The sequence below is a fragment of the Humulus lupulus genome, chromosome 1 (assembly GCF_963169125.1).
Source record: "Humulus lupulus chromosome 1, drHumLupu1.1, whole genome shotgun sequence".
NCBI classification, from domain to species: Eukaryota; Viridiplantae; Streptophyta; class Magnoliopsida; order Rosales; family Cannabaceae; genus Humulus; species Humulus lupulus.
The window spans coordinates 165,676,587-165,685,814 of record NC_084793.1 but is presented as its reverse complement, the minus strand read 5'-3'; positions in this window follow the sequence as shown (position 1 = coordinate 165,685,814).

The window sequence follows — 9,228 nt, the reverse complement described above, 5'->3', positions numbered from 1 at the left end:
TAATAGCTCGAATATTTGACTTTGCAATCTTTCTTGATTTCTTTTCCTGATGTTATATACTTAGTCATTTATGCTATCTCACTGTTCGACATTTTGCTTCTTTTCCAGACATGGACTCTGTGAACGTGTTCGACATTTACAGCACCCCTGAGGCTGCCATGGCTCCCCCGAGCAAAAAGAAGGCAAGCAAGAGGCACCATGGGGAAAGTAGAAAAGCGCCTCAGGATACGAAGGCTCGCAATGTTGGCCCCCCGGAGGATGGGCCTTCAGGCAATGAAACTCCACCCTCTCCTTGCGAGCAGCACACTCCCCTTGCTCCAGCGGCCCCAACTAACCAGACTCAGTAGGCCGGTCCTGCTTCGACTGGGGGTGATATAACTGGTCGCGTCTTCAAGTCGGTTAAGGACAGGGTCGTGAAGATTGCAAAGCACGACCACTGCCAAGAAGCGATGGCTATGACCGAAGCGATGGACGTCGACCTGATCTTAAACCGTGCCTTGAACGAGTTTACCAGTGTAAGTCATCTTTTTTTGCGGAGACAACTCTTCTATGCTTTATAGTTAGCCTAAATTCTGCTCTGACCGTAGGCAATGCTGACCCTTACTGCCGACCGCCTTAGTTCGGGTGCTGTTTCTGAGGAGGCCAAATCTTTGGAGCAAAGGCACGCTGATGAACTTAAAGCTGCCGAAGCAAATTATGCCAAATAGCTTGCAGTGGTGCTCGAGGAGAAGAATAAGCTGGCAGAGGAGTTGAAGGAGAAGCAAAAGTCTCTGGACAATGCCATTGGTCAGAGGGACCAATACAAGGAGTCTAACCGCTTAAATTTCCGCCCGGCCAAACAGTTCGAGGAGGAACTGGTTGAGAGTAGACAGGAGAATACTACCCTGGAGGGCCGGATCGAGGAGCTCGAGAAAGCCAATGCCAGCAATTGGAAAGGTACAAGAATGCCACTCTCCGATGCTTCTATGATTTTTGGAAGCACAACCAAGGTGCCGACTTCAATTACCTTCCTGAGAATGCAAGAAACGCCGAGCTCGCTTGTTGTGCTGCTCGACTAGCAGATGAAGAAAGGGCGAAGATCCCTACTTCCCCTGAGATCTCACTCGCCGCTGGGATGGATGGGGCAGATAATGAGGCTGCAGACGTCGTCGATCAAGGCCCTCCTCAAGATCCCTCGGCTCCTCAAGATCCTCCGGCTCCCTAAGCTTATTCTATTTATATTTTATCTTTTTAACTACACGACCTACGGGTCATGATGTCAAGACAATATATTTTTTATTGCTGCATTGGCAGCTTTTACTTTTATTTGAACAATTACATCCGAGCAGTGACTGCTCGCGGTGTAAAAGGATACATTTTGACATTATAATATATTTGCATATTATTATAACATCTGTTCGCATGATTGAATTTAGCATAACACTTTGGGTTGATTTAACAAAATAACAAAATTTTGAAAAATACTCTAAGTGCCCTAGCATGCTTTCACTTATTTTGCTCTTGTGTTTACATACCTTTTAACGATATGCTTTGCTTACTTGTACCTTATATGCCCCCAAGTGATCGAGGAGCTTTAGGTCCTTGGTCACTTGCCTTGACCAGAACCTATTCGAACATTACTGCTCGTAGCAATATGATTAGTATTATAATACAGCAAAACAACACACGTAATGAGCAAATACTTGTAATAAATACAATAGCTGGCAAGGAATGACTGGCTGCGCACAGTCCCTTTAATTTCTCGTAATAAATGGACTAAACATGTCTGTATGAGTGATCAATAAGATCTTACACTTTTTCAAAACTTGTAAAAAGTAAAATTAATACAAGCCAATTCTTTAAGAAGAATTGTTTATTGGTAATACTTGTGCATGTGTTCTCCATTCCAATAGCGAGGAACGAGATCTCCGTTTAAGCGTGCAAGTTTATAAGTGCCTGGGTGAAGGACCTCATCAATCTGGTATGGCCCTTCCCAATTAGGCCCGAGTACTCCAGCAGCTTGGTCGCGGGTGTTTAGAAAAATTCTTTGGAGTACAAGGTCTCCAACACTGAATTTTATTTCTCGCACTTTAGAGTTGAAATATCGGGCGACCTTTTGCTGGTACGCAGCTACTCGGAGCTGAGCTTGTTCATGCTTCTCATCAATTGAGTCCAGGGATTCCATCAATAGCTGGCTGTTAGAGTCTTGGTCGTATGTTAATCTGCGGTGCGAGGGAGGATCTAACTCAACAAGCAACATAGCTTCATACCTGTACGCCAAGGAAAATGGGGTATGACCTGTTGCTGTTCGGTGGGAAGTTCTGTACGACCAAAGAACTTCAGGCAACTGCTCCGGCCATGCTCCCTTAGCTTCTTCAAGTCTTTTCTTCAAAGTATCCTTCAGCATTTTGTTAACTGGTTCAACTTGCCCATTCACTTGGGGATGAGCGACTGAAGAAAAGCTTTTGATAATATCATGCCGTTTGCAGAAGTCCGTGAATAGATCACTGTCAAACTGGGTGTCGTTATTCGAGACTATCTTCCTTGGTAATCCATAGCGACAAATGATGTTCTTGAGAACAAAGTCAAGCACTTTTGTAACGACCCAAATTCACTAATAAGGCTTAAGGGCCTTGATTAGTGTGCCGGAAGGGCATGATGGGAATTATATGTGATTATTATGATTAAGATGCATGATTATGATTTTAAGCATGTTATATGACTATGTGAATTATATTATGTGATAATTATGATGTGTGAATTGTACCGCGTGGGTGCAGGGATACCAACATGATGCACGTGCCGAGACGGTCCTAGGAAAACTAGATAATGGTAACTGGTAATTTGGTAACCTGCGTAACTGTTAGTAACCAAGAGAGTAACAGGTTTTATGGGAAAGTGGTAGAATCGCAAAGCTGGTGAAAAGACAGGTATGGCCTTGAGGTCTAGTTAGGAAGGGGCATTAGTGGAAGGGTAGAATAGTCATTTGGTAGGATAAATGATCATTAGCTGAAGGGAAAATATGATATACGTATAACACTTGGAGAAATGGGTTTATGCTGAAATTGGGGACCTAGAGGAAGAGCAAACCTAAGAAGAAGAAGGGAGAAACTGAATTTAGCTTTTGGAAGAAGAAGTTAAGGGTGATTGAAGTTGTCAAGCAAGCTTAGATCAAGGATATTCAGAGGTAAGATCTTGATTATGATATATCCAAGTTTTAAGTCTGAAATTTTAGATAATGAATGTGAATTGAGGCAAGTTGGTGGCTGGTTTTATGTAATTTCAGAATTGGGAAATCAAGGGGGAAGGAGGTTTAGAGCTGGAGGTTGGACTCATCATTCAAGGTAAGGTCTCTGTGTGTTTATTAGGTTTGTTTCTGTTAAGGTATAGGGAGTTTGGAGTGTGGTTTGTGTTTGAGTTCAAGCTGTTCTTAATTTTCTGGTTTGAGTTGTTAAGTGTGAAATTCAAGAGTGAATTTTAGGATTGAAGGTGTGAGTGAGCTTGGGCATGATGTTTTTGGGTTGTTGTGAGGTTTATTAAGGGTTTAGAGTTGGTTTTGGGACTTAGGATGGAGTTTGGGGTGATTTGGAGAGGTTGGAGCTCGGGAAAATGCGAAGGAAAAACCCAGAATTCTGGGCTGCGAAGGCGTGCCGCGGCACGGGTTTTGTGTGCCGCGGCTTGGAGTCTCTGACTGATGGGTGCCGCGGCACAAGGCTAATTTCAGAGTGTCACTTTTGGCAATTTTTGGCCTTTGCTCCGGGGGTTCGGGGGGATGTCTCCGGGGTGTTGTTCTAAGGTTTTGGGGGTTCCGAGAGTGTGGGTTAGGTTCCGGGAAGGAAGTCTTGGATTGGTTAATGACAAAGAATATTATATTTGTGTTGTGATTAGGACTTTGGAGAGGCTTGGAGTAGAGGATCGTGCTTGTGGCTACGTGGCATCGGAAACCAGTGAATCGAAAGGTAAGAAAACTGCACCCAAATGTATGATTGTGATGGGACTAAGTGCTCCCGAGAGTTGTATTGTGTCATCGTTGGCATTATGCCAAGGGACACGTATAAGCGGTCTGAGAGTACCGTTCATGATTTTAGCGCACGGGGCGCGAATTGGCCATTTGAAACCAGAAACAATAGGTTAACAGAGGGAGCAGCCTGTGAGCGCTAGCCCTGGTTAACATCTGTGTTTTATGTATTTTGAGCTGAGATGCTTAGTATGTGGTATACTTGAATGATGATATACTTGAATTTATGAGATGCTATATGAGTAATTGACTTGATTGCTAGTTGTTCATGCTTTGTTATTGCTGTGTTTTCTTGCTAGGCCTTGGCTCACGGGTGCTTCGTGGTGCAGGTAAGGGCAAGAGCAAGCTGGACCAGGCCTGAGGTGGAGAGCTCTGAGGTGAAATGTACATAGCCAGTCGTTCGATCACCATGGTCGAGGAGTGTGTCAGGACAGAGATTACCTAACTGCTCATTTTGCCTTAGTATGGCTGTTAATGTACTTAAACTTTGTAACTTTTGTAAATGGCTTTTAAACTGTCATTTTTGGGATCCCATGTACATAAACAATGTTTAGTAATGAGAACATAACTTTTGAGGCCAAAACGCTTTTAACCCTAGTACCTCTACTGTTTCAGAACACGTTTTTACTTTAATGTCTTGAATAGTAAGTCTGACACTTTATAAACACACAGTGTATCGGTCTTGGCTATCCAGGGCGTTACAACTTGGTATCAGAGCGTCCTAGGTTTATGGGTCCTGAAGACTGGCTGGGTATGTACATTCGCTGCGGGAGACAAGCTCAACTCAGGGTTTGGTAATTGTATATGCATGATTATGTGTTTAAATGATTTGAGTGAGATATGAATGTTGATATCTGTCTGATGAATAGGGAGCATGAGATTCTGATAGGGCCTGGCCCTTGACTATTGCATGATGTTATTGAGGCGTGCTTATTAGCATTGCTGTGTATGTGGATGAATGTCTGGATAAATTGTTATACTTGTTTGCTTGTGAATGATTGGAGTTTCGGTGGTGGATTATGGAGAGATTATCACCCTGTCATCTTAGCCTAATTGCCGAGTCGTGTTTGCAAATTGACTTGAATAGATATGTGTTCAAGGAAATCCACACGACAAGCCGGCAGGACTGGGGCTAGAGAGGATGACCAGGGCCCAACCCCTCCGCCAGTCCCTGAGAACTGGCAGCAGTTAATGGCAGAAATGCAAGCTAGGCTTCAGAGCCAAGATGAGTTGATTAGAATGTTGCAGCAAGCTCCATCTGGGAGTGTTGCCCCTGCTGGGCCACTGGCACTGGTACCTGTGGTACAGCCTGTTGATGTTGGCAATAAAGTGGAACCGTTGTATGAGCGGTTCAGAAAGCAGCAGCCCCCGATTTTTGAGGGTGGACCAGATCCCCTAAAAGTTGAGCAGTGGATGACCCTGATTACCACCATACTTGATTTTATGAAAGTAGAAGGACATGATAGGGTGGCCTGTGCCACTTTTATGCTGAGAGAGGATGCCCTAATCTGGTGGGAGGTGGCGTCACAGACTAGAAATGTTGCTACAATGACATGGGAGGAGTTTAAAGATTTGTTTAATCAGAAGTACTATAACGTTGCCGTTAGGGCAGCGAAAGTGAATGAGTTTGTGGGCCTCATTCAGGGCAGTATGACTGTTACGGAGTATGCCTTGAAATTTGACAAACATGCAAAGTTTGCACCGGATCTTGTACCTACCGATGCGACCAGGTTAGACAGGTTTGTTAGAGGGCTAAATGTCATGATAGCCCGGGATGTAAGGATTACTACAGTTCCTGGAGTGACTACCTATGCCCAGGCTGTGGAAAGGGCTCTGACTGCTGAGGAAGCAGAGAATAGGATTTGGAGGGATAGTGCAGCAAGAAGGGAGGGTCGTAGGCCGGTGCTCCCATATTCAGGTTCTAGTAGAGGTGGAGGTATCAATGATTTGAAGAGAAAGACTCCTGAAGCCCCAAACGCTCCTAGGTTTGATAGAGGAGGTCGGGGTACTCAGGGTGGCCGTCGGGGAGGCGGTGATTCGTGGAGGACTTACCCAGAATGCACGAGGTGCAGGAGACGCCATTTGGGCGAGTGTCAGGCTAAGGCCTGTTATGTGTGCGGGGTGGTGGGACACCTCAGGAAAGATTGCCCAATAGTGAAGAAGGGCGAGGCAGGGAAAGTGGACAGCTTGACTCCAGCTCGAGTGTTCACTTTGACGCAGGCAGAGGCCGAGGCTAGTCCCTCGGTAGTGACAGGTCAGCTTTCTAGTGCTGTCACTTCTTTTACTGTTTTGATTGATTCCGGTGCTACGCATTCATTTGTATCTGATAGGGTGATTGATAAATTGTGTAGACCTGGTGAGTTTAGTGCCTCGGGGTTTGGGACTATATTGCCTACGGGAGAGCTGGTGGTGTCTAGGAGATGGGTTAGGGCACTGCCAGTGTTAGTTGATGGTAGAGAGTTGTCAGTGGACTTGATTGAGTTGAGTGTGGAGGACTTTGACATGATTTTAGGTATGGATTGGCTGGTTAGATACGGAGCTACCATTGACTGTAGAAAGAAAATGGTGACTTTTGAGCCAGAGGGTGAGGATCCCTTCATTTTTGTGGGAGCGGTGCGTGGACCCCGTGTACCCAGGATATCTGCGTTGAGAGCCAGAGATTTGCTACAGGGTGGATGTATAGGCTTCTTGGCTAGTGTGGTGGATACCACCAAGGTTTCACCAGTTGGACCGGAGGAGACCAGATTGGTTTGTGAGTTCTTGGATGTGTTCCCTGAGGATTTGCCTGGGTTGCCGCCGCGTAGGGAGATTGAGTTTGTTATTGAGTTGGCACCGGGGACAGAGCCAGTGTCGAGGGCACCGTACAGGATGGCACCAGCGGAACTGAAAGAGTTAAAGATACAACTGCAGGAACTTCTGGATATAGGGTTCATCAGACCTAGCTATTCGCCATGGGGTGCTCCAGTTTTATTTGTTAAGAAGAATGATGGGACTCTGAGAATGTGTATTGATTATCGGGAATTGAATAAGCTAACTATTAAGAATAGGTATCCCCTACCGAGGATTGATGACTTGTTCGATCAGTTGCAGGGTAAGATGATGTTCTCAAAGATTGATCTTCGATCTGGTTATCACCAGCTGAGGATCAAGGATGAGGATATACCTAAGACAGCTTTCTGGACGCGGTATGGGCATTATGAGTTCTTGGTCATGTCTTTTGGTTTGACCAATGCCCCAGCAGCTTTTATGGACTTAATGAACAGAGTATTCAAAGATTTTCTAGATCAGTTTGTTATAGTCTTCATTGATGACATCCTAGTATACTCCAGTTCAGAGGCAGAGCACGAGTTTCATCTTCGATTAGTTCTTCAGAGGTTGAGGGAGCATCAGTTATATGCTAAGTTTAAGAAGTGCGAGTTCTGGTTACCTGAAGTGACATTTCTTGGAGACATTGTAGGTGCAGATGGGATTAAAGTGGATCCGTCTAAGATAGAGGCAGTTAAGGATTGGCCAAGGCCAAGGAACGCCTCAGAAGTGCGGAGTTTTCTTGGTTTGGCAGGCTACTACAGGCGGTTTGTAGAGGGCTTCACGAAGATAGCAGCACCGATGACAGAACTGACAAGAAAGAATCTAAAGTTGATTTGGTCGGACAAGTGTGAGGGCAGTTTCCAGGAGTTGAAGCGACGACTTATTACAGCGCCAGTGTTGAGTTTGCCTTCGGGGGAAGGGAAGTTTGTGGTATACTGTGATGCGTCGAGGTTGGGTTTAGGCTGTGTGCTGATGCAGAATGAGAAGGTGATAGCTTATGCATCACGACAGCTGAAGGAGTATGAGCAGCGGTATCCTACTCATGATTTGGAGCTGGCAGCAGTGGTTTTTGCCCTGAAGATCTGGCGGCATTATCTTTATGGGGAGAAGTGCGAGGTGTACACTGACCATAAAAGCCTGAAATATTTCTTTACACAGAAGGACCTGAATATGAGACAGAGGCGTTGGCTGGAGCTGGTGAAAGATTATGATTGTGATATTCTTTACCATCCAGGAAAAGCCAATGTGGTGGCTGATGCATTGAGCCGCCGAGACGGTCCTAGGAAAACTAGATAATGGTAACTGGTAATTTGGTAACCTGCGTAACTGTTAGTAACCATAGAGAGTAACAGGTTTTATGGGAAAGTGGTAGAATCGCAAAGCTGGTGAAAAGACAGGTATGGCCTTGAGGTCTAGTTAGGAAGGGGTATTAGTGGAAGGGTAGAATAGTCATTTGGTAGGATAAATGATCATTAGCTGAAGGGAAAATATGATATACGTATAACACTTGGAGAAATGGGTTTATGCTGAAATTGGGGACCTAGAGGAAGAGCAAACCTAAGAAGAAGAAGGGAGAAACTGAATTTAGCTTTTGGAAGAAGAAGTTAAGGGTGATTGAAGTTGTCAAGCAAGCTTAGATCAAGGATATTCAGAGGTAAGATCTTGATTATGATATATCCAAGTTTTAAGTCTGAAATTTTAGATAATGAATGTGAATTGAGGCAAGTTGGTGGCTGGTTTTATGTAATTTCAGAATTGGGAAATCAAGGGGGAAGGAGGTTTAGAGCTGGAGGTTGGACTCATCATTCAAGGTAAGGTCTCTGTGTGTTTATTAGGTTTGTTTCTGTTAAGGTATAGGGAGTTTGGAGTGTGGTTTGTGTTTGAGTTCAAGCTGTTCTTAATTTTCTGGTTTGAGTTGTTAAGTGTGAAATTCAAGAGTGAATTTTAGGATTGAAGGTGTGAGTGAGCTTGGGCATGATGTTTTTGGGTTGTTGTGAGGTTTATTAAGGTTTTAGAGTTGGTTTTGGGACTTAGGATGGAGTTTGGGGTGATTTGGAGAGGTTGGAGCTCGGGAAAATGCGAAGGAAAAACCCAGAATTCTGGGCTGCAAAGGCGTGCCGCGGCACGAGTTTTGTGTGCCGCGGCTTGGAGTCTCTGACTGATGGGTGCCGCGGCACAAGGCTAATTTCAGAGTGTCACTATTGGCAATTTTTGGCCTTTGCTCCGGGGGTTCGGGGGGATGTCTCCGGGGTGTTGTTCTAAGGTTTTGGGGGTTCCGAGAGTGTGGGTTAGGTTCTGGGAAGGAAGTCTTGGATTGGTTAATGACAAAGAATATTATATTTGTGTTGTGATTAGGACTTTGGAGAGGCTTGGAGTAGAGGATCGTGCTTGTGGCTACGTGGCATCAGAAACCAGTGAATCGA